We start from the raw sequence: 24,811 nt of genomic DNA, 5'->3' as shown, positions 1-24,811 counted from the left end.
AGCCTGTGGGCTCCTTTCTGTGTGTTGCACCGGGTACCGCTCTGCTGAGCCCGAATTTCCTTCTTGTGTGAGTGCTGTGTGAAGTCCTCCTGGATGGGTAATCAGAAGTCTAAGGTAGAACAGTTCCCTAAGGGAACTCCAGCTTATTTTATGTATTTTAGGAGGGGTCCAGACTCTTGTAGGTTTCTTGAAAAATGGTCCAAATTAGCTCTAGAGAACCCCAAATTACAGTGGCCACTGTTAGGTTCTTGGGACAAGGATTGAGTGGACGCTTTAAAAAGCAAACTCGTCCTCCCAAAAACCAAATTGGAGAGAGGAGAAGTAGACTGCTTCATGCAGTGGTGGGAAGAGGCAAATCGTAGATGGACTGAGTCAAAACTCACCTCTCTTAAAAATTCTATCAAAAAACTAACAGTTCAGTTGGATGCAGCCTCTCCCACCACTAGTCTGAGCGCTCCCCTTTGCCCAGTCCTGTGCAATGATCCGGATCAAACCCGACCCCCACCATACTCCTGCGCAAATAAGAAATCAGAAAAGGAAAAATCTTCAGTGACTACAGATAATGAAAGTGAAGAAGATACCCTCATTGGCCTCACAGCTCTGCAAAATATTAAGAAGAAATCCAAAGCAGACTGCAAAGATTCTCTTGACATCTCTTCTTGGAAAAGAGAACCTGATGGGAGGTTAATGAGAGACTCTGATCAAACTGTTGTGGCACCCTTACGAGTCCTTAAGATGGGAGAAAGTGAGTCCATATGGGATTATAAGCCCTGGACTTGTACGGAACTTTTATCTATAGTTAAAAGTTTTCCCAAACCACAGGAAAACTCTGTCAAATTTGCTGAGGAGTTTCTGTTAATCTGTGAAACCTATGAACCCTCTGAGACAGATCTCCTCCAACTGTGTAAATTGTTAGCTCCTGCCAGTTATTATGAAAAATGGTTGGCTGCCACAGACTGGCCAGCTGAGGCACGCCACTCAATCATAAAAAGTACTGGCCCAGATTCGGCATACAGAGACCGGTGTATGGCTTTTTGGAAGCGCCTGCATCAAGCCATTCCCAAAGTGTGGTTTCCTAAAACAAACTGGACAGCAATATGTTGCTGTAAGCAAGGACAAGGAGAAAGCCCAGGCGACTATAGGTCCCGGCTAACTGATATTTTCCTACAACTTTCAGGAATACAAGAGCCCGATGTAAATGGGCAGGGGGCCTTGGCACATGCATTTGTTGATGGTCTTCTCCCTGCCACAGGCAGCATGTTAAAATGAATAAGTGTGGGATGGGAGACTGAAACCATGGACAAATTGCTGGCAGTAGCAGAGCATTGCCACCGCACTTTAAAAGGAAAGGAGGAACAGTCCTCCCAAAAGTTAATGGCTCTGCAGATACAGCATTATTCAGGACTAAGCAGACCACACCGGGGACAGGGACGGGGTTGCGGAAGGGGGTCGGGGGCTGGATTAACTGGGGTTTGTAACTACTGTAAACAGCCTGGACACTGGAAAAAAGAGTGTCCAAGACGACCTAATAATTGTATGGGAAATCAAGTGAACCCCCCACTGGTTCCTCCAGCTGATCCCCAACCCTATTTTTCACCCCAACAATGACGGGATGCTGGGGAACCTCACGAAGTTTTAGCTCCCTTATTACCTCTGTCCCCTACTGGAGAATGTGTCCTGACTGTAAATGATCTCTCTCTCCCTTTCCTTGTTGATACTGGAGCTTCTCTTTCTACAATCCGCACCACTGACTTGCCGGAGGTTCCCCGATCTGGAAAATCTGTGTCTGCTGTTGGCATTACAGGGATCCCTACCTCTTTTCCCCTCTCAAAACCTTTGTCTGTTCAGGTCGGTCCCCTCTCTGAGGAACATGCATTCATCCTCTCTGATTCCACCCCTGCAAACTATCTGGGACAGGACTTGCTATGCAAACTTGGCTGTTCTATTTACTGCTCCCCAGATGGTGTCTATCTGCAAATTCCTCAGTCTTCCTTATGTGATTCTGTAGCCTCCCTGCTGTCTGAAACGTCCCTTTCCACTCCAGTCCCTTGCTGTCCCTTAACTCCGTCCCTAGAGCACCTAATCTCTCAGGTTCCTTCCTCCCTATGGCCATCTCACCCATCTGAAGTGGGCCGATTAAATACTGACCCAGTTCGGATTACTGTAGACAATTCCAAACCTCTGCCTCGCCTGTCTCAGTATCCTTTGAATCCTGAGGCAGAGGCTGGGATTGCTCCAGTTATATCTGCATTAAAAGAACAAGGAATTATTGTCCCTTGGTCCAGCCCCTGTAACACCCCTATCCTCCCAGTTCAAAAGGCTGATGGCAAATCGTGGCGATTTGTTCAAGACCTTCGAGCTATTAACCGTATTGTCATACGTTCTTTTCCAGTGGTGCCTAACCCTGCTACAATACTAGCGTCTATTCCTCCAAATGCAACCCACTTTACTGTTGTAGATTTGTGCTCTGCTTTCTTCTCTGTCCCAGTTCACTCTGAATCCCAGTATCTCTTTGCCTTCTACTACAAGGGTCAGCAATATACATGGACTACCCTCCCCCAGGGGTATACAGAGAGTCCATCCTATTTTTCTCAAGCCCTAGCCAGGGATCTCGCTGATCTGGTTTTCCCATCAGGATCCACGCTGATCCAATATGTGGACGACTTACTCCTGTGCTCCCCCTCTCTGTCTGCCTCAGAAACTGATTCACTAACACTTCTCACAGCTTTAGCGAACAAGGGTCATAAGGCTTCTCGCACAAAATTGCAGCTCTGCCAAACCTCTGTCACATACCTAGGCTTCCTTCTCTCCCAGGGCTCCCGTACACTCTATCCAGCCCGGGTACAAGCCATCCTTAGCTTTCCCCAGCCTTGCTCTCCACGCCAGGTCAGAAAATTCTTAGGCATGACAGGGTTCTGTAGGCAATGGATTCCCCAATATGTTTCTCTGGCTAAACCACTCCAAGAACTCACTCGATCCTCTGTACCTAACCCCATGCCATGGCCACTTGAAGCAAATGCTGCTTTCATCTCCCTTAAGCAGAATTTAGCCTCTGCCCCTGCCTTAGGGTTACCTAACTATGACAAGCCTTTTACCCTTTTCTGTCACGAACAATCTGCTTGTGCCCTCAGGGTTCTTACTCAGGAGCACGGTGACAGAAATCACCCGGTGGCTTATTTTTCTGCAACCTTGGACCCTGTAGCCCCTTGCCTATGCGCTGTAGCTGCCTGGTCGAGATGTCTGAGTCCCTTGTCTTCCGCTCTCCTCTCACTCTCATTGTTCCCCATTCTGTGGAAACTCTCCTCTGCAACGCAACACTGCTCACCTCTCCTCTGCTCGCCTCACTAGGTATGAACTTTTGCTGCTTTCAGACTCACATATCACTATTAAGCGCTGCTCCCGGTTAAACCCTGCTACCCTCCTTCCTTTACCTAGTGATGGTGAACCCCATGACTGCCTTGCAACTGTCTCCGCTATCACTGTCCCGCGCCCCGACCTTTCAGATGTACCTCTCCCTAACTCTGACCTGGTATTATTCACTGATGGGTCCTGTTATAGAAATGACCAAGGCCACCTTCTTGCAGGGTACGCTGTGGTCTCTCTCTCTGAGACCATAGAAGCTGCGCCCTTACCCTCTGTGACCTCTGCCCAGGTGGCTGAACTGATTGCTCTAACCCGTGCCTGCTTTCTAGCCGAGGGGCTCTCTGCCACTATTTTTACTGATTCTCGGTATGCCTTTGGGGTTGTGCATGACTTTGGCACCCTCTGGCAGGCTCGAGGTTTTCTTACCTCTACTGGTACCCCTATCAAGAATGGCCCCTACATTGCCGCCCTCCTGTATGCAGTTTTACTACCGTCTGCCTTGGCAATTGTTAAGTGTACTGGCCACTCAGCGGCAGACACCGAGGCGGCAAAAGGTAATACACTTGCTGATGCTGCTGCAAAACATGCCACCACTATAAAACCTTCACCAGAAGCGTTTCTTGGTCCCCTCTCTGTCTCTGTAACGCCACCATCCCTGTCTCATCTCGCTCAGCTCCAGGATTCTGCCCCAGAAACAGAGAAAGACTCCTGGAGTGCTTTGGGTTGCTCTTTGCATTCTGATTCCCTTTGGCGATCGCCCACCGGTACCTTTGTAACCCCCCCCCCTCACTCTACTCGTCTCTAGCCGCCCTGCTACATGGTGTTTCGCATGTCGGCAAGGAGGGGATGGTCTCTGCTACGAGTAAGGTGGGGTGGTGGGCTCCCCATTTCAGCTCTTTTGCAACCCACCACTGTGCTGCTTGTGTTACTTGTCAAAGCCACAATGTAGGCAAATCTGTAAAAGTAACACAAGGGTTCCAGGGTTTACCTCAAGCACCTTTCCTATACTGGCAACTTGATTTTGTACAAATGCCAAAGTGTCAGAAATATGAATTCATTTTAGTTATGTCTGTTTTCGGGTTGGATTGAAGCCTTTCCCTGTCGCAAAGCTGATTCATTGTCAGTTGCAAAATGTCTATTAAACCACATTATCCCTACCAAGGGAATTCCTGCCACTTTGTCTAGTGACAGGGAACACATTTTACTGGAAAAATTGTTCAACATCTAAACCAGGTATTACATGTCACCCACCTGTTGCACTGCCCTTACCATCCACAGAGTGCAGGGGCAGTTGAAAGGCGAAATGGTGTGCTTAAAAATAAGCTGGCAAAAATCTGTAGTTCCACAGGGTTAAACTGGCCAGCTGCTTTACCACTGGCCCTTATGGAAATTCGGTCATCCCCATCCCAGAGACACAAATTGAGTCCATTTGAAATCATCATGGGACGCCCTATGCAAACAATGGCTACTATTACCCCAGCCCCAGACCTAAACCTAACTCACAGCACGCTCCTCCAGTACAGCAAAGGGTTAATGCAAGCTGTGAGCTTCTTCCACTCGCAGATGCGAGTAGCTTGGCCGATGGAACCCACCTCTGCTGCCTGTCACACTCTTGAGCCTGGTGATTGGGTCTACCTGCGGCACCACCTTTGGAAGCACGCCTTGGAACCCCGGTGGAAGCGTCCATACCAGGTACTGCTCACCACCCAGACAGCAGTGAAATTAGCCGGCATCACTGCATGGATCCACGCCTCACAGTGTAAGCCAGCGCCACCTCAAGGGGACCAAGCACCTCTGGAAGACCACGCAGAACCAGCTTCAACCCCAGAAGACAAAGAGGAACAGCCTGCAATACCTTACAATCTGCGCTCTCGTAAGGGTTGCCAGAAGCAGAGGGTAAGCAGACAGCAGGACCCAACAAACAAGAAGCAGTAGTGAGCCTAGCGCCTGCTGCCTGGTGGACGTAAAACCGTGACTGCGGTTCCCTCGAAAGGGGTTGTCGGAACCAGAAAGGGTCCTGCTTCCAACATGTGTCCTTTGAGAAGCTTAATCCTCAGCTACTGTGTCCTGAGGGTCTGGGGAATCCAGAGTGACAGTGACAATTCTTTCATCCAACAACAGGTGCAGATAGCCCAGATCCTGAATATTTCTAATTACTGGGTCTGCAGCCACATCCCAGCTCACTCACAAGCTAGTATCCCCACCATGGCAATCCCTTTGAATTCCTCAGAGCTTGCTGGAGAACCCTATCCATTTAAAAGGACATGGAAGAAAAATGACACTTGGGGACTGGGAAAAACATATGTTCCTAAACTTATAAGTGTGGTGAAAGGAAAGGGCCACTGGTGCTGGGTGTGTAATGGGACAGGGCTGAATCTAGGGAGGAGCAGCTGTCTCCAATACATCGTGTCCCATGGTGTATGGGACTATTCAAACAAGGTTGGAGAATGGCGAACCGGGTATGGAAAGATAAACTTCCTCTCAACCTGGGATCAAACCAAAGAGTCAATCTCTTGCTCCCCCTACAGCCTCCCTGAGAAAAACAGCACCATCTACAAATGTCATGTGAATGCTACCACTTCTCCCAGTGAAAATCATCCTGTGCCCTTTGGGGGATACTATTCCTCCTTCGTAAATTCTTACATGTCAAAGGGTTGCAGTCAACCCTTCCCAGCTTTAATGGGACATCATTGGGTTTGTGGGGAAAATGCTTACACTGTGTTACCAGCAAATTGGTCAGGTATCTGTTATCCTGCTCAGCTTTTCCCACAATTCCGGGTGCTTCAATCCCTCCCACGAAATCGCCTCCGTAATTTCAGGCGAAAAAGGAGGGACTTGCCAGATGCTAAATGGTATGTGGATAATATAAGCCCCCTAACTTGGGAAGAAGCTGTTGGCATTTCTTTAGTCCCAGTAGGGGGGGTAATCCACCGTGCAAAAAGGCTTTTAAGGTTACAAGCGGTGGTTGAGATCATGGCCAATGAAACAGGAGAGAGCTTAAAAGCTCTAGCCAAAGAAGCAGGAGCGGTCCGACAAGTGGCCCTCCAAAACCGTCGGGCGTTAGATATAATACTGGCAGCCAAAGGAGGGACCTGTGCTCTAATTGGAACAGAATGCTGTGTATACATACCTGATAATACTAATGAGGTAATAAATCGTGCTAGCCATCTGGAGCAAATTGCATACCTTCCCCACGAAGAACCAAGTTCCTTGTGGAAATGGATAAGTAACCTATTCAATTTCTCTAGTCTGGGAAACTGGTTGTTTCAAGGAATCCTGACTATCCTATTTGGAATTCTAATAATCTTTGTGTGTTTTCAATTGATTTCTTGTTGTATCCAAAACTGCACAAGACACACCATCCATCAGGTTACCCCTAACCAGAGTGCTAATCTAATGTTGTTAAATGTCACCAGTGAAAGTAATGAAAAAGAACGATTGATGTATGGAATCCAGTAAGTCATTGGTCATGGGCGTAGCCTTGACCAAAAGGGGGGATTGTGGAAGTATAACATTGTATAAGGGGACATGCTGGATACATTGTATATGAGAGGGCATGCCAAAACATGTTACAAAGTATCTGAGTGAGCACACGTAGGGACAGTTAGCTTTTGAATGGAGAAGCAATTTAAGATAGAGCCAGCACGTCTAAGAAGCAGTCATCAGAATGGAAGGTGTGAAGGGCAATTAGTTAAGTTAACTGGAAGCTGTTAAAGGAGATTGTTAAGGGCGGCAGGTAATTGAAGATACGTGACTGGTCTCAGGGATCTCGAAGGGTGGTGACTAAAATCTTTTTCTTCTTTTGTCTGTAACTTCTCTGTAACTTGTTCTCCAAAAAACTGTATAAATTAAAAGACACAAGCCCCACTCGGGGGGCTCAATTCTGAATGTATTAGCAGAGCAGCTTCGCTAATAAAACAGAGTGGTCTGATAAATTGTGAGTCTGAGTCAAACTTTGACATCCTGGAGCAGAAATTGCTGCTGGCTTTGCTGTTGTGTCTGCTGTTACTGTTGCTCTCCCAGACTTTTCAATTGCACATTTAGGTCCATTTCTATGTTTCAGGCTGTGGCACCTGCATGCATTCTGCACCACACACATGCTGGTGGGCTCCCTCACCAGCCCAAGAAAGAATCAGTGCCATGACAGAGTCTGCTTCAGGCCCTTTGCTCAGGGCAGTTTATTACTCAAAACACACAAAAACTCATGAAATTACACAAAACAAAGCAGTTCACCTAGCCCAAAAGCCCCTTGCACCTCTCTCAGCCCTGGTAAGATGATAGAACCTGGCCCACATACAAGAAAGCACAATAATAATACTAAAAATCAGACATAGCAAGTAATTACATTAACAGAATTAGATACACACATTCACAGAAATCCAGTTATCTATCAGAGATTCTTTCAATTAATGTAGGTTTCTTCTTGGCAATATCCAGCAGTGAAATTAGGACAGTATGCAGGGCACCACAGGATTTTCATTTTTATTCAGTTAGTCTACCATTGGCTATAGGCCAAATAAATTTCTTAGGTTACAGTAGAACATTTTATTTCTTTAGAGCAAATTAAAAGATATCTGGAGTATGCTAATACTCCAATATTTCAATTAAAACCATGTGTGGAACAGGACATTATGATTTTTGCTAAAATTCCTTTTAAATTTGAATGATGCTTTTAATAATCTCTGTTATTCTCTTGGTTTTAATCTTTCTTTTATGGGCCATCTTTTATTGTAGTCCACAAAACCCAGGTCATCCCAGGATAATATTGCTCACCTGGCTAGGTTGAAACTTCCCATATAATTCACTGGCTCTCATGAACTATCTGTACATTATCATCCAAGCTTTTCCACTGACTACATCCTGAACAGGATGCTTCATGAACCATCTCCGCTCTCACTCTAAATTCTGCAGACCAACTTTCCCTTCCATAGAAATCACATGACAGTCTGTGGCAACTATATCAATTGCTAAGATGGAAAACTTTTAGGAAATTATGTATATTTAAGTTGCCTATTAATGCAATTTAGCGGGTAGAAATAAGTAGGAAAGCCAGCACCAGGTGACCTGCCAGTACTCCACAGACTACCAGCGATGGAAATGAGGTTACTCTGGATTTAACCTGGAGTACAATTTTAACCCAGCATGTGCAACTTCAAACAAATACAGCGTTATAGTTTCCTCCAAGGGGTTGACTGCAAACCTAATGAAGTAATATTGGAAAAAATACCTCCAGTAAATAAATATAAAGATGGTCAAACAAAATTTTGATTCCACAGCCTCAAAACCAGTCATCCTTCAGAAATGCCAGATCTCCATATGCTAGTTCACCTTAGAGAATAACTATATGATCTTTTTGTTTCTAACCTCACCTAAAATATAAGTCACATTGCAGAAGAGGTCTGAGCATGTATTTCACAGACCTCTTTAAGGTCTTTGAAAATGAAATTATGGATTAAAACATGCATCTTTATGTTCATCTTGGTTTACTGACAAAACTGCAATTTAAAAGCATATCTTATTCTCTGCTTAATACAATAACTATAACAGGAAAAATATATTTGGTTAAATTTATCAAAACATGTTTAAAATAATAGAAAACTTGAGCTTATAGTTAACAAATATTTGGAGTAATGGAACAGTGACTAGTAATAACAGATACCTTTCCATTTACCAGGTTGTTTTCAAATCTGTCTTCCTAACATTACTTGTCATCACTCAATCAGAAAACCACAGTGCACCAATCTCTCACATTTAATGGCTAAAAGGATTCCTTATTGTTTTACACTGCATAATCATTTCATAAATGTCTTCTCGGTAGAAGTAAAGAGAGGGGAATTCATGTTCAGGAGTTATTTATGGGTTGCACCAAGTAACTGTAACCTCTAAATTCTTCATGTATCCCATTAGGATAAAAATGAAACTCTTGCTTGAACAAAGACATCTTCAGTCTCTGATTATGGTAGTCAAGTCCATGAGTTAATCATAGGTGATGTGATATAGTAACAGCAGTTACTGATTTACCTTATGCACCATCTGCTCTTTCCCTTCCCCAGAGTTTCTTTACTCATCTTTTCTCATTTTCCTCAGAAGCTTCCCAACTGTACCTTTCCTAAAACAGCCATCATCCCCCTGTTGCCAGAGGGAACAGAGACATTGGTTGCACCAATCAGTCTTATCTCTACTCAGCAGAAAATATTATTCAACGAAGGCCGGTGTGGAATTTTATGTGTGCTCTTCTATTGCTTGCTTTCTGATAAATTTCTTCTTTGCTGGGCTTTTGTCAGATATTCTGTATTTATAGGCCTTAGGGTCATCAATCCTAACCTAGTTCTTAAGGTAAATTTAGGAGCAAGCTTACTCCTGACATTTAGTTATACATACTACTAATGTTTATGCCAGCTCATTACTGTGTCCTATTTAGAAAATTGTTCACTATATCAACATTACAAAATGTAGACAGCTTGGAGTTCTCATAATTTAATTTCCTCTATGTGTTCTTTCCCTGAAGTGTTGTCATCAGTGGTATCATCTCCACTTGCATTCTGTAAAACAGTATAATTTATACCCTGGTGGAAAGTACTAAAATCTGCAGATAAACTATTGCCTGTCTTTTGATTTGTGAAAACAATACATCATTTTTAAGGTATATTATATCATCACTGTGTTATTTGCACAACGGCTGTATTATCATTATTCTATCCAGATCTATTTTACAAGCAAATCTTAATTAATCTGACTTAATTGCCAAAATACAGAAATATATTAATAAAAATGACCTGGGTACTATGACATAATTCATAGAAATCCAAATCTTTCCTGAAATCTAGATTTACAGTTACTTGTTTGAGTGGAGAATGAAAGGTGGGTGGAGCATTTTAACTATTTCTCACTCTGTTCACATTATACAGAGCCAGACGCCAACATCCTTACACTCAGCACCGTTTAACTCCTTGAGGAGTCCCATTGACTTGGCCCAGGCTATTTGTTGAGTAAAATACATTACTGAGAAAACGTATCAAAATCAAACTGGGAATTTCAAAGGAGCCTAAGGAAGTAGGGTGGACAGCTTCCATTGAAATTGGGCCCATAACTTGCACAGGCTCGTTTGAAAATCCCAGCGTCATTGAACAGTGGGAATGCTACAAATTTATGCAGATACCTTAAATTTCTATCCATACTGTACTGTCATTCCCCCTCTGCTCCCCCAGCCCTCTCTCCCTCTTCATTTTTTTAGTAAAAGTCATGGACTGGTCACAGCTCCCATGAATTTTTGTTTATTGCTCCTGTCTGTGATTTTTACTAAAAATAACCATGACAAAATCTTAACCTTAATTATAAGAGATAAAATAGAAACCATATGCAATGCAAGAAAAACTAAATGTGTCAAAACCTCGATTTAACATATTTTTTTGTCACGCATGAAATGTTATATGTTTCAGATTCAGGGAGTTAAGATAAAGTGGCTAATGGGAATTTCAAACATTATTCTGAGAGCATATCTGCACTGGTCAGAATCCTAGAGCTCTGCTACCACACGCCAGTGTCCAATGAAAAGTATAGTGTGGGGGAAATCTTTAACCTAGCTACTGATTTCTTTTGTTTGATTTTCAAGTCATTACGGGTATAAAACATTGCAACCTTTAAGCCAGTCTCCTAAATTCTTCAGCTGGTTGTTGTACATCCACATTTTTTTTGTACATCAACTGCCGCCATTGTAACTATGAGAGAAAAGTATCTCATATTAACCTATCTTATTCCCTCATATTAAAATGTTAAAAATACACAGATTTTAAAATATAAACATAATGTAAATATTAAAGGGGAATATAAGGATTTTTTGTTTTTGCCAGGATCTCCTGTCAAATCATCAAAAGCCTTCAGCTGCATCACTTCTTGCCTGTGGTAAATTCAGTGAATCTATCAGGGTACCGCAGCAAGAATATTCCTTGATGGAAAACCAGATATGGCTATTCACTATTTTTTCCAAATTATCTGTAACATTGGAAAGGCCCATTGTAGGCATTCTCACTGCAGTGAAGCTATAGGATAGCCGAATGCACAGGACTTCAGTTAAGAAGTTAACAAAGAGTGAGAGTTTTGAGTGAAAATCTCTAAACAGTTCAAATGCAAATTAAAGTGCATCCTTCAGCTGAGACAATCTTCACAGAGCTTCTGCTTTCATAACCAATGGAAGACTCTTTTTTGCCTTAACTGGTAAAGCCATTTCCTTCCACAAGCCAGGAGGGACCCATTTGTGTTGCAGCTGTAATACAATGCAGGATGCATACACAGCAAAGATGGTCACCAGATGGAAGACTGCTAATTGGTTATGTCTGTACCAGTGTCTGGCCACCAGTTGTCAGACATAGCACAGATCCAAGATAGTACAAATAATTTTGGAATGTTAGCATAATTTGTTTAACATTTAGTAAGTATTATTTATTTCTCTCAGTACTGGTAAAGAAAGAGAGCGAAAGAGAATAAAATGATAGTTGACAAAAAATACTACAATGTTAATTCATTAGTAGTACAGTCAGTTTAATATGCAATACCCAGTGATGGACTGAAAAGATAATGTTTGGATCAAGATGTGATTTAGGTTAGACTTTACATTTTGGGTTTGAGGCTAAATTAGAAGCCTAATCCTAATGGTGCTAAAATCTTGCGAGTTCCACTCATAAGATTTCTACCATCTTGGTCTGAAGGCTTGCAAGAACAGTCATGCCTTTCAGTCACACCTTAACTGAACATTGAATGGGGGCTGTTTCAAATTTTAGATTGGAAAGAAAATCATAGAAGCAGGTTATGGTCAAAGGATTCTAATGCTAACATACCTACATTCACCCTGAAATGCAAAGGGATTTTCTTTTGATCTAGTCTTGAGCCATCTCTATCAGTAACAAAATTTGTGACAACTTGCTATTTGCATTTGGTATCCTTGGAAATGCTAGAGAGAAAAGACAAGCCAAGTCCAGGTAGTTACTTCAGTTCATGCACAAAAGAACATAGATTCATAGATTCATAGATATTTAGGCCAGAAGGGACCATTATGATCATCTAGTCTGACCTCCTGCACAATGCAGGCCACAGAATTTCACCCACCACTCCTAAAAAAGACCTCACACCTATATCTGTGCTATTGAAGTCCTCAAATTGTAGTTTGAAGACCTCAAGGAGCAGAGAATCCTCCAGCAAGTGACCCGTGCCCCATGCTACAGAGGAAGGCGAAAAACCTCCAGGGCCTTCCAATCTGCCCTGGAGGAAAATTCCTTCCCGACCCCAAATATGGCGATCAGCTAAACCCTGAGCATATGGGCAAGATTCATCAGCCAGATACTACAGAAAATTCTTTCCCGGGTAACTTGGATCTTACCCCATCTAAAAACCCATCACAGGCCATTGGGCCTATTTACCATGAATATTTAATTACCAAAACCATGTTATCCCATCATACCATCTCCTCCATAAACTTATCGAGTTTAATCTTAAAGCAAGATAGATCTTTTGCCCCCACTACTTCCCTCGGAAGGCTATTCCAAAACTTCACTCCTCTGATGGTTAGAAACCTTCGTCTAATTTCTAATCTAAATTTCCTAGTGGCCAGTTTATATCCATTTGTTCTTGTGTCCACATTGGTACTGAGTTTAAATAATTCCTCTCCCTCTCTGGTATTTATCCCTCTGATATATTTATAGAGAGCAATCATATCTCCCCTCAACCTTCTTTTAGTTAGGCTAAACAAGCCAAGCTCCCTGAGTCTCCTTTCATAAGACAAGTTTTCCATTCCTCAGATCATCCTAGTAGCCCTTCTCTGTACCTGTTCCAGTTTGAATTCATCCTTCTTAAACATGGGAGACCAGAACTGCACACAGTATTCCAGGTGAGGTCTCACCAGTGCCTTATATAACGGTACTAAAACCTCCTTATCCCTACTGGAAATACCTCTCCTGATGCATCCCAAGACGACATTAGCTTTTTTCACAGCCATATCACATTGGCAGCTCATAGTCATCCTATGATCAACCAATACTCCAAGGTCCTTTTCCTCCTCCGTTACTTCTAGTTGATGAGTCCCTAGCTTATAACTAAAATTCTTGTTATTAATCCCTAAATGCATGACCTTACACTTCTCACTATTAAATTTCATCCTATTCCTATTACTCCAGTTTACAAGGTCATCCAGATCCTCCTGTAGGGTATCCCTGTCCTTCTCTAAATTAGCAATACCTCCCAGCTTTGTATCATCTGCAAACTTTATTAGCACACTCCCACTTTTTGTGCCCAGGTCAGTAATAAAAAGATTAAATAAGATTGGTCCCAAAACTGATCCTTGAGGAACTCCACTGGTAACCTCCCTCCAACTTGACAGTTCACCTTTCAGTAGGACCCGTTGTAGTCTCCCCTTTAACCAATTCCCTATCCACCTATCAATTTTCCTATTGATGCCCATCTTATCCAATTTAACTAATAATTCCCCATGTGACACAGTATCAAACGCCTTACTAAAATCTAAGTAAATTAGATCCACTGCGTTTCCTTTATCTAAAAAATTTGTTACTCTCTCAAAGAAGGAGATCAGGTTGGTTTGGCACGATCTACCTTTTGTAAAACCATGTTGTATTTTGTCCCATTTACCATTGACTTCAATGTCCTTAACTACCTTCTCCTTCAAAATTTTTTCCAAGACCTTGCATACTACAGATGTCAAACTAACAGGCCTATAATTACTTGGATCACTTTTTTTCCCTTTCTTAAAAATAGGAACTATGTTAGCAATTCTCCAATCATACCCACAGTGGATGTGTTTCTCATGTAAAAGAGAAAAGAAAACAACAAAGCAGCTACCCCACAGATAAATATAAGAATAGCAAAAGAGTTTAAGCTGAATCAGTCACCCCTTACCAACTGTTGCTGATATCTCAGCTGAGAGGAGAAGAAAACAATGGCCTACTTATTATATACTGCGTCAATAAGAATGTCAGAATGCATAATCCTGTCATGTTTTAAAGTGATATCTATAGCTGGCTGGAGGATAATTCCATTTTGGAACAATTTTAAAGGTTTCAGCATTTGTTCTCATTCTGTGTTGAAATGAAAACTAAACCTCTGGATCTTTTCATAAAATAGAACTGTGTCAAAACATGCATGTCATGTTGAAAAGCCAGGTTTTCAGTTTGGCTGTCTCTCTCTGGTCAGATGTGAACAGAGAGCCCTGGACCTCAGAAACTTTCCCATCGAACACTTTGTTGAAAATCGACACGGTTCCGCAAAGGGTTTGGGGTTCAATAAAACAGCGTATTTCAACTAAAATGCATTTAGCTAAAAGTGTTCCTATCAATGAGGTCTTAATTTTTCACTAGGTACCACTTGTATGACAAGGAAAGAACAAAAAAATGAAAGAAACTAGTGACTTCCTAAATTAAAGCAGCATCCGACAGCACTTTTTTTGTGGGTCCAGTGACAAATTCCATCATAAACCTGTTTCTGAAAGGCATGTCATTTTCACTTACAGCTTAACATATCTCAACTTAAATGTGCTGGGTTCTTTTGTTTTTGTTTTTTAATTTCACATAAATCAGTTTGGCTTTATTTTAAAAATAGAAAAGCAAATCATAGTATTTGGTGGCATCAGATTCTTTTCATTTGCATTCCTCTAAATAAACCAATAACTTTGGCCAAAATTGTCCTCCTGAGATCCATGTACTAGATCAGGGGTGGACAAACTTTTTGGCCCGAGGGCCACATCAGGGTGCGAAACTGTATGGAGGACCAGGTAAGGAAGGCTGTGCCGCCCAGACAGCCTGTCCCCTGTCCCCTATCTGACCCCTCCCATTTCCCACCCCCTGATTGCCTCCCTTAGAACCCCCCACCCATCCAACTCCCCTGCTCCTTGTCCCCTGACCACCCCCTCCCAGGACCCCACCCCCATCCAACCCCCCAGTTCCCTGTCCCCTAACTGCCCCAACCCCTATCCACACCCCCGACCCCAACAGGCCCCCTGGGATCCAACCCCCATCCAATCCCCCCTGTACCCCGGCCCCTGCCCCCCCCGAACCTCTGCCCTATCCAACTGCCCCCTGCTCCCTGTCCCCTGACTGCCCCCCAGGACCCCCTGCCTCATTTCCAACCCCCTGGCCCCCTTACCATGCCGCTCAGAGCAGCATGTCTGGAGCCTCGCCACCCAGACGGAGCCAGATGAGCTGCCCTGCATGAGCGCGCAGCCCCGCTGCTCAGAGCACTGCCTGTGTGGCAGCGTGGCTGCGGGGGAGGGAGGACAGCAGGGGAGGGGCTGGGGGCTAGCCTCCCCAGCCAGGAAGGATGGTCCCATGGGCCGGATGTGGCCCTTGGGCCGTAGTTTGCCCACCTCTGTACTAGATTCTCTAAGCATGGATCTTATTCACTCCACATGGCAGATCGCCCAGCCAGCTATGCACCACTTACGTGACTCCTCCTATAGACTCCCTGACGAGCACTCCTGTCTCCATATCCCTGCTGGGGAGATGGGGTGGGGTTGGATATGAGGGTTGAGGAGGGGGAAATCAAAATCTCCTCTCCAGCTCCTTGGAAAAATAATATAGCCTAGGGTTACATTGTTATCTGCAGAGCTCCCCTTCAGAAGTCCAGGAATAATGATAGTCAGGTGGAGTCCCTACTAGTGTGATTCAATAGGCCTGTGCTGCCAGGGAGCCAGCACAGATGGCCCTGGCCTTCTCTTGGGTCTTTAAAGTTTGGGCTGTGCCTCACAGCCTTTTCCTCAAAACGAAAAATGCCACCTTATCAGTGGGGCAATGTGGGGATATCTCTGTGGACTGATCCTGACAGAGATTTCCTTCCTCAGAACACTCTCTCCATGGCTAAACCTGCAGAATGGGGATACTCTGGCCCATAACTTTTGAGAGAGAAGTTTAGCCCTGACAGAAAAACAGTAGAGAATTTAATAGTGATGAGACCTAGAGTTATATAGAAAGATAATAGTGTTCTATGGAAATTTTTCTAAGAACCTATAGAATTGAATACAAAATTGTATCCCACATTATAGAATTCTATGGGATGGCTTTTAAAATCATATCTGTGACTTTTTAAGCACAGAGGATTTATAGCAGGACCTGATTGCAGCCTTAACCATCCAGATACCAATCTTCTCTCCCTAAATACCACCATGATTGTCTACAATCACCCTGTAAAAGTGGCAGAGTCCTGTGGCACCTTATAGACTAATAGACATATTGGAGCATAAGCTTTCGTGGGTGAATAGCCACTTTGTTGGATGCATGTAGTGGAAATTTCCAGAGGAAGGTATAAATATGCAAGCAAGAATCAGGCTAGGGATAACGAGGTTAGTTCAATCAGGGAGGATAAGGCCCGCTTCTAGCAGTTGAGGTGTGAACACCAAGGGAGGAGACACTGCTTTTGTAGTTGGCTAGCCATTCACAGTCTTTGTTTAATCCTGAGCGGATGGTGTCAAATTTGCAAATGAACTGAAACTCAGCAGTTTCTCTTTGAAGTCTGGTCCTGAAGTTTTTTTGCTGCAGGATGGCTACCTTTAAATCTGCTATTGTGCGTCCAAGGAGATTGAAGTATTCTCCTACTGGTTTTTGTATATTGCCATTCCTAATATCTGATTTGTGTCCATTTATCCTTTTACGTAGGGACTGTCCAGTTTGGCCGATGTACGTAGCAGAGGGGCATTACTGGCATATATTACATTGGTGGACATGCAGGTGAATGAACCGGTGATGGTGTGGCTGATCTGGTTAGGTCCTGTGATGGTGTCACTGGTGTAGATATGTGGCAGAGTTGGCATCGAGGTTTGTTGAATGGATTGGTCCTGAGTTAGAGTTACTATGATGCCGTGTGTCGTTGCTGGTGAGAATATGCTTCGGTTGGCGGGTTGTCTGTGGGCGAGGACTGGCCTGCCTCCCAAGGCCTGTGAAAGTGAGGGATTGTTGTCCAGGATGGGTTGTAGATCACTGATGATGCGTTGGAGAGGTTTTAGCTGAGGACTTATGTGATGGCCAGCGGAGTTCTGTTGGTTTATTTCTTGGGCTTCTCTTGCAGTAGGACACTTCTGGGTACACGTTTGGCTCTGTTGATCTGTTTCCTTATTTCCTCATGCGGGTATCGTAGTTTTGAGAATGCTTGGTGAAGATCTTGTAGGTGTTGGTCTCTGTCTGAGGGGTTGGAGCAAATGCAGTTATACCTCAGCGCTTGGCTGTAGAAAATGGATCATGTGTTGTGTCCAAGATGGAAGCTGGAGGCATGAAGGTAGGCGTAGCAGTCGGTGGGTTTTCAGTATAGGGCGGTGTTAACGTGCCAGTCACTGATTTGCACCGTGGTATCTAGGAAGTAAACCTCCCATGTGGATTGGTCCAGGCTGAGGCTGATGGTGGAGTGGAAGCTGCTGAAATTGTGGTGGAATTCTTCCAGGGTTTCTTTCCCATGGGTCCAGATGATGAAGATATCATCAATGTAGCATAGGTAGAGAAGGGGCGTGAGTGGAAGAGAGGTGAGGAAGCGTTGTTCCAGGTCAGCCATAAAAATGTTGGCATATTGTGGGGCTGTGCGGGTGCCCATAGCGGTGCCACTGGTCTGGAAGTATATATTGTCACCAAATTTGAAATAATTGTGTGTGAGGATAAAGTCACAGAGCTCAGCAACCAGCTGTGCTGTGGCATCATCAGGGCTACTGTTCCTGACAGCTTGTATTCCATCTGTGTGTGGGATGTTTGTGTAGAGAGCCTCTACATCCATGGTGGCTAGGATGATGTTTTCTGTAAGATCACCAATGCATTGTAGTTTTCTCAGGAAATCAGTGGTGTCACACAGATAGCTGGGAGTGCTGGTGGCATAGGGTCTCAGAGTCCACATATCAGGACAGTCCTTCAGTGAGAGTGTCAATGCCCGAGATGATGGGGCATCCAGGGTTTCTGGATCTTGGGTAGTAGATAGAATAACCCCAGTCGGGACTCTAAGGGTATGTTGATTTGTTCCTGTGTTAGTGTAAGAGTGTCCTGAGTAGATGGTGCAGTTTCTTAGTGTATTCCTCAGTGGGATCTGAGGAAAGTGGCCTGTAGAATTTGGTATTGTAGAGTTGTCTGGCAGCCTCCTTTTGGTAGTCAGACCTGTTCATGATGACAACAGCACCTCCTTTATCAGCCTCTTTGATTATAATGATTACAATCACACAGTGCATGTTGCTGTCAGATAATTCTATAATGTATAGGGCTTAGTTTATATACTTGGCAATATTTTAAGGTGGCATTTTGGGTGTCTCTCAAAAACTATTAACTCAGCTTTACGGAAAAGTCAACCCTTAAAAAATTTGAATGAGACACCACTTAGAGGTGAATTGAAAAATCAACAGTATAATGACCACTTTAACTATGAAGAAAATAATATTTTTTAATAAAAAAGTTTTCCTGTGAAAATGACAGAGAATGTTTTCTCTGTCAAAGAGGGCTCAGACATAATATTTTACACACCAGTTTTGGTGACAAATATTTATATCGGTTGTATTTTTTTTCCACTGATGTCTTCAAGAGAATCATGATAGCTTTCTAATAATGGCAATTAAAATCATTTGACAATTTCTACCTTTGAAAACTGCTTCTTGTACGAGCCAACATCAAAATCTACCAATGTTTCAAATTTCGAAATATAATGGAATATCACGAGAGAGTGGGAGACAAAAGAAATATTAGACAATATGCATTTGTTCCCAATGTCTACTTTGAAAAGTATGGTTGTATGATTTGTATCGATGATAATCTCACTTTCATTAATGCAACAGCTCCAGTTCTGGTACATCAATTTATGAGACATATGCGTTCACATCCTTCAGGCTTAATAAATCTTTCATCACAATAGTGTTTTCTAAGAGATGTACTCAGAGTAATTTTAATCTTTAATGCAAATATATTGTACAGGAAACTTCCACTGACTACACCACTTTTCTGTCTGTCAGCTGAACAGTTATTACTCATACAAAACTTTAATACATGGTTAAGACACCTTGATTGATATACCCAGTCCTTGGTCCATTTGGTCCTACTGTGATCACAATGGGCTCATTCCTTATGAGGAGTTATTGGGGACATTTGTGGATTCCTGTTCACGTACACAGACAATTTAAAAGTTTCCCATACTTTAAAATCTCTTTTCTTTTTTTAAATACCAAATGGAAAACCGTATTTGAACTACCCTTTTTTTTTTTTTTTTAAGTAGATCAAAGAGCTGGAGTGCTTTGCTACATTAGGATGAATTTAAGCACATGCTTAAACTTGTGTGCTTACGTGCTTTGCTATCAAGGCCTATATTCAAACTGCAGGGCCAACTTCTGCCCCCCGACAGCAACACCTATGCAACCCCACTGAAAGCAATTAGTTACGACTGTACAACCACATTAGAACAAGACCGTGTAACAGAAATAATTTGAGGACAGTGGTTATTGTAGCAGGGGAAGACCTAATTTGAACCCTCAGAATCTATTTTATTGATGTTAATGTGTCTGAACATATAAAGTGCTACACAATGCCAAGTATTCTGAAAAAGTAGGCCCTGCGGTATCTCATTTGGGCACCAAAATGAGCTGACACTTTTTGCCTTAATCTCATGCCTCAGTTGCCACGTGTAAAATGGGAGAATACCATCACCCCACCTCCGCAGATTGTTGGAAGACCAACTCATTAATGTTTGTAAAACAGTAATATACTAGTATGGGAGCCCCATAGAAAAGCCCATAAGGAAATTAATAATGCTGAACTCAGTGCAAGGTCTGAATGATATGTAGTAAATACTGAATGGGGCCACACATTTAATGAGGAGGATAAAAAGGCATATTTAATAGTTACCCATTTAGGGAGCAACACCCATTGCATATACTAAATGAGGCAGGAGTCCTTTGGCAAAAAAATTAAATGTGATCATGCAGTTAAGATTATTATAATCCATACATACAAGGGGACTGAATTAAGGCTGTATGGACAACCTTAATTCTGGCATTTTCTGTGCTTAACTTTTATAAACTTAATATTCTTTGCAACCTCAATATTCTTGTAACAATTTTTGTGGTTTTTTGTATATTTATTACATAAAACAAAACAAAGCAAAACAAAAAAGCGATAGAAGAGCTAAATGACATCATTAACCTGGGAATTGGGCAACCACACTACCTCATTAAAGCTGCTGGATATGACAGCTGCCTTCCACTCTGGCTAAATGAGGGAACAATGAAATGCTCCTATGTTTAGGGATAGCTGAAACAATGAAACACCACCACCAAAGGACTAGACCACATGTAAGCTTGGGCAGTGGTTGGGCCATGCAGTCCAAAGGGTTTCCCAAGGGTCTCATAACACACACACAGGGGCAGGGGATTGATTTGATTGTAGGTTTATACGTTCAGAACAGATTTTCCCTTGACCTCAGCTGCAGTTGTGAGTTGCATGTCTGTGTAAGTGGGAGAAAAGCAGCAAAAATACCAGTGAAGGCAGCAAGGAAGCCAAGGCATCCAAAGAAACACCAGTGTGACCCTGACAAAAGCTAAGAGACAGCTTTTGGATAAAGTGCTGGCTGAAAAAAGGCTTGGAACTGTGAGCAAAGAAACTGTCTCCTGCTACTTGAGTCCTACTATATTCAGGGGAACAGGCCTTTGTGTACATTCTTTGTACGTAAATAGGGTTGCAACAGAAATACCCAACTCCATCATCGATTTCTCCTCCTAATCAAAACAACCCACAAGACCCAAAAAATAGGCTTATTGCTTAGATCACAAGGAGTAATGCTAATACACAGACAACTTGACAATTTTACAGTGATGATGCATCGCAGCTGTAGCAATACCTAGCTATAAATGCATATTAATACTAGTTACAATTACAGCACACTTTCTGCTAGGAATCACCCAATATCTCCTTTTAACGATGTAGCTAAACGTATGCCATCTTGTGACAGGGTATACAAACCTCACACTAGTAAGGGATGGGGTTAGGCAGCTGCTCTACTCACAGGCAGCCCCACCTGCAAACCATGCATGGCTTGAAGGAGGAGCTCAAAAGAGGAGCAGGCCAGGTCAGTGAGGCAGCAGCCAGTGAAGATGAGCTGACCTACAGTCTGAGTGCCTGATGCCTTCCAGCAGTGTGGCCAAACCCAAAGGGAAGAGACTTGGGATTTGTAGGAGGTCTGAGACTTTACCTTTGATTTCCAGTTATTTGATGTCTTGTCTTTACCTACTGAGAAAGAGGGGACTGGTAGGAAGTGATCCAGGGAGGCAGCAATGTAGTACTTTGGTGGCACAGGATGTAACTTCTTACACTGGACCCAGGGGAAAGGGGGAGCCTGAGTTCCCCTCCCAATCCTTAAGTGGTACCCAAGGCAGAAGCAGACCGCTGATACACGGATTCTAGGAGAGAGAAGGCCCTGAAGAGTAAGACCCCCTCCCTTGACTCTGGAAAGTCCCACAATTAAACCAGAGGGTTACCCTTTGGACTCTTTTTAGAGGGGCAGACTTGAAACACGTGACCTGGCCAGAAGTCTGAGTTATGGAAGGGCTGAATCTCTGCAAGACCAGAGTGGCTGTCAACAGGAGCTCCCGGAGAGAAGAGGACCTGCCGAGCCCTTCCAAACCACTGGGTGGTGCCTGCAGTGAGTGAACCCCTTCACACGCCTCTGTATATAATATTTATTTTTAAAGGAGATTGAATTCAGCTGAAATTGCCTCTCCTCTACTCCCAAACTAGAACAAGACCATTTCAGGTTCAACCAAAGAAAAGCATTTGAATGCTTCAAGTCCCAATCCAACAAAATACTTCAGGACTACACGTGTCTAAAGCCAAGCATGTACTTAAATGCTTTGCTGGATCAAGACTCTAGAGTCTACTGCTTATAGAAGTTCCCATGATTCCTCTCCCTCACAATGGCCTTCCCTGATCCAACAGCCAGGATAACTGTATATTCTCAACTCATCCTTGCAGCTCTGACTATCCAGTGAAGTTATCTGATGTGGCAGTTTAACCAACATTTCTGGCATGCATGTGGAAAATGTGATATTTCATAGAGCAATATCTCCTACAGGACCCGATACACTGCAGGACAACAGAAAGATAACATGAATTCAATTTGATCATTCATATTGACCTAATTTCTAAGGCTCTTGAAAAATCACTCCAGCTAACCTTGACCTATAGCTTATGACACTACCCCGTCAAGCAAAAACTACCTGGGACATTTTACAGAGGTGAATGCTATTTAACTTGACCACAGTGCTAGCTCCAAAGACCCACTGTCTCAAACAGCTATCAAAACATGTAGCTCCCATACAGCATTTGAGTGAATGTAAACTAAAGCTGACATTGAAATGTGACTGGTACTCATTGAAGCATGCTTTTCACCATACCCCTGTAAAACTTATCTTCAAAATATGCCTGATCCTGCATTCCTTGCTCAGACAAATCTCCTGTTTGCTTCAATGGGAGTTTTTGTCCAAAAAAAGAAATGCAAGATCAGGCACCATAATAGCTTTGTAAAGAAAAATAAACTTCTCCAAGGCAGTTGTTTGGTGGAATTGAGGAAATAATGCCCATCCTGTTTAAACTGAGGTACAAATATAACTAGTCATTTGACAGTAACATATTATTGAGATAATCTGTCATTTTCTTTGTAGGATTTCCTCTGTGACAAGGCAGATCTGTCAAAGCTTCAACAGAACTTGGCTTGTTTGGCACAGAACCCAATCACAATCTGCAGTTTGTTGAATCCTTTCCGACTAGTTGCCGCAACGGGAGTAGACATACTGGAGGAGCTCCGACCGACCCAGGAAGCAAGGAGCTCTCAGAGTTGCAAAAGTTATTCTGAGGCTGTCAAATGCTCCATTAGAATCCCACAGCGAATTAAAGAAATGCTGCTTCAGGGGTTTCACAAAGCCTTCTGTGGAGCTCCTCTGAAGCCTCCAAAATACATGGCAAGAACTGGAAAACAGGGATATGATACCTTCAAAGCAATGATTCTCTGGGATCCACTGACAACTGCACTGGTCTCACAAACACATGCTTCTGGACAGATTCAGAGGACTGCTAGATCAGAATGGCAGGCTACTTTGTGAGGAATTTAAATTCTGGAAACTCTGGGCACCACTATATGTTGTAACTGGAGCTAAGCGAATAATTCACAAGGAATAGTTTATTCCAATTTATTGATTTAGCATCTTTGTGTCCATGGCATAACAGCAAGCAGATCACAATTCCATTAAATTCATTAAATTATTATTCAATAATTTTTTTTAAAATGTTGTATTTCTATTGTTTAATATATTCAAAATTCAAGTTATTTTTAGTTGTGATTGGTCAGATAAATCACAGGATGTTTTTCCTCTTCTCTGACTTAGATGAGCCCATAAGCATTTCCAGCTTGAATATTTGGGTGTCTGAATTTAAAATTCCAATTCCTCTAATACTCTCACATGCAGCCTTGAATTTTGCTTTCTGTGACCATTTCTGATCATTGAAATGTTGAACAAACAAACAAGCAAGGTACAAACCTGTTTGAAGCAAAATCATTTCATAATTCAAAACATATTTGTCCAGTTTTAACTATAACTGACGCCAAAAGCTCAAAACTCAAAAAGACATTGTTATTGTACACAAGTGAATAGAAAAGATTACATCTCTGTTGTAACATGCTATGGTCAAAGATTTCAGAGTGATGTATGTTTTGAGAGAGTAAGGTGTTGTTAAAAGTGAAAATTAGAGCTGGTGAAAGGTGCCAGATGGGCAACTATTTTTTCCCATAAAACAAATACAAGGAAAATGCAAGCTTCCCCACTAATGTGTCTAAATCCTGATCTAAAAATCACCTTAAGGGGCAAGATTGGAGTTCACATTCCACATCCATGCAGTGCCTCTGCTGAGACTACAAACCAAATTGCTATAATGGTTTGAAGATAGCTCCATTAAGAAGTGGAACAAAGAACCATCTCATTTAACCCAGGCTGCCAGCACATCATCAAAGATTTACAACCTACCCTGAAAAATGATCCCTCACTCTCACAGATCTTGGGAGACAGACCAGTCCTCGCTTACAGACAGCCCCCCAACCTGAAGCAAATACTCTCCAGCAACCACACACCACACAACAAAAACACTAACCCAAGAACCTATCCTTGGAACAAAGCCCGATGCCAACTCTGTCCACATATTTATTCAAGTGACACCATCATAGGACCTAATCACATTAGCCATGCCATCAGGGGCTCGTTCACCTGCACATCTACCAGTGTGATATATGCCATCATGTGCCAGCAATGCCCCTCTGCCATGTACATTGGCCAAACCAGACAGTCTCTACGCAAAAGAATAAATGGACACAAACCTGACATCAGCAATCATAACATTCAAAAACAGGTAGGTGAACACTTTAACCTCTCTGGCCACTCAGTAAAAGATTTAAGGGTGGC

This window comes from Lepidochelys kempii, chromosome 4 (assembly GCF_965140285.1).
Source record: "Lepidochelys kempii isolate rLepKem1 chromosome 4, rLepKem1.hap1, whole genome shotgun sequence".
Taxonomy (NCBI): domain Eukaryota; kingdom Metazoa; phylum Chordata; order Testudines; family Cheloniidae; genus Lepidochelys; species Lepidochelys kempii.
This window is presented reverse-complemented; position numbering follows the sequence as displayed.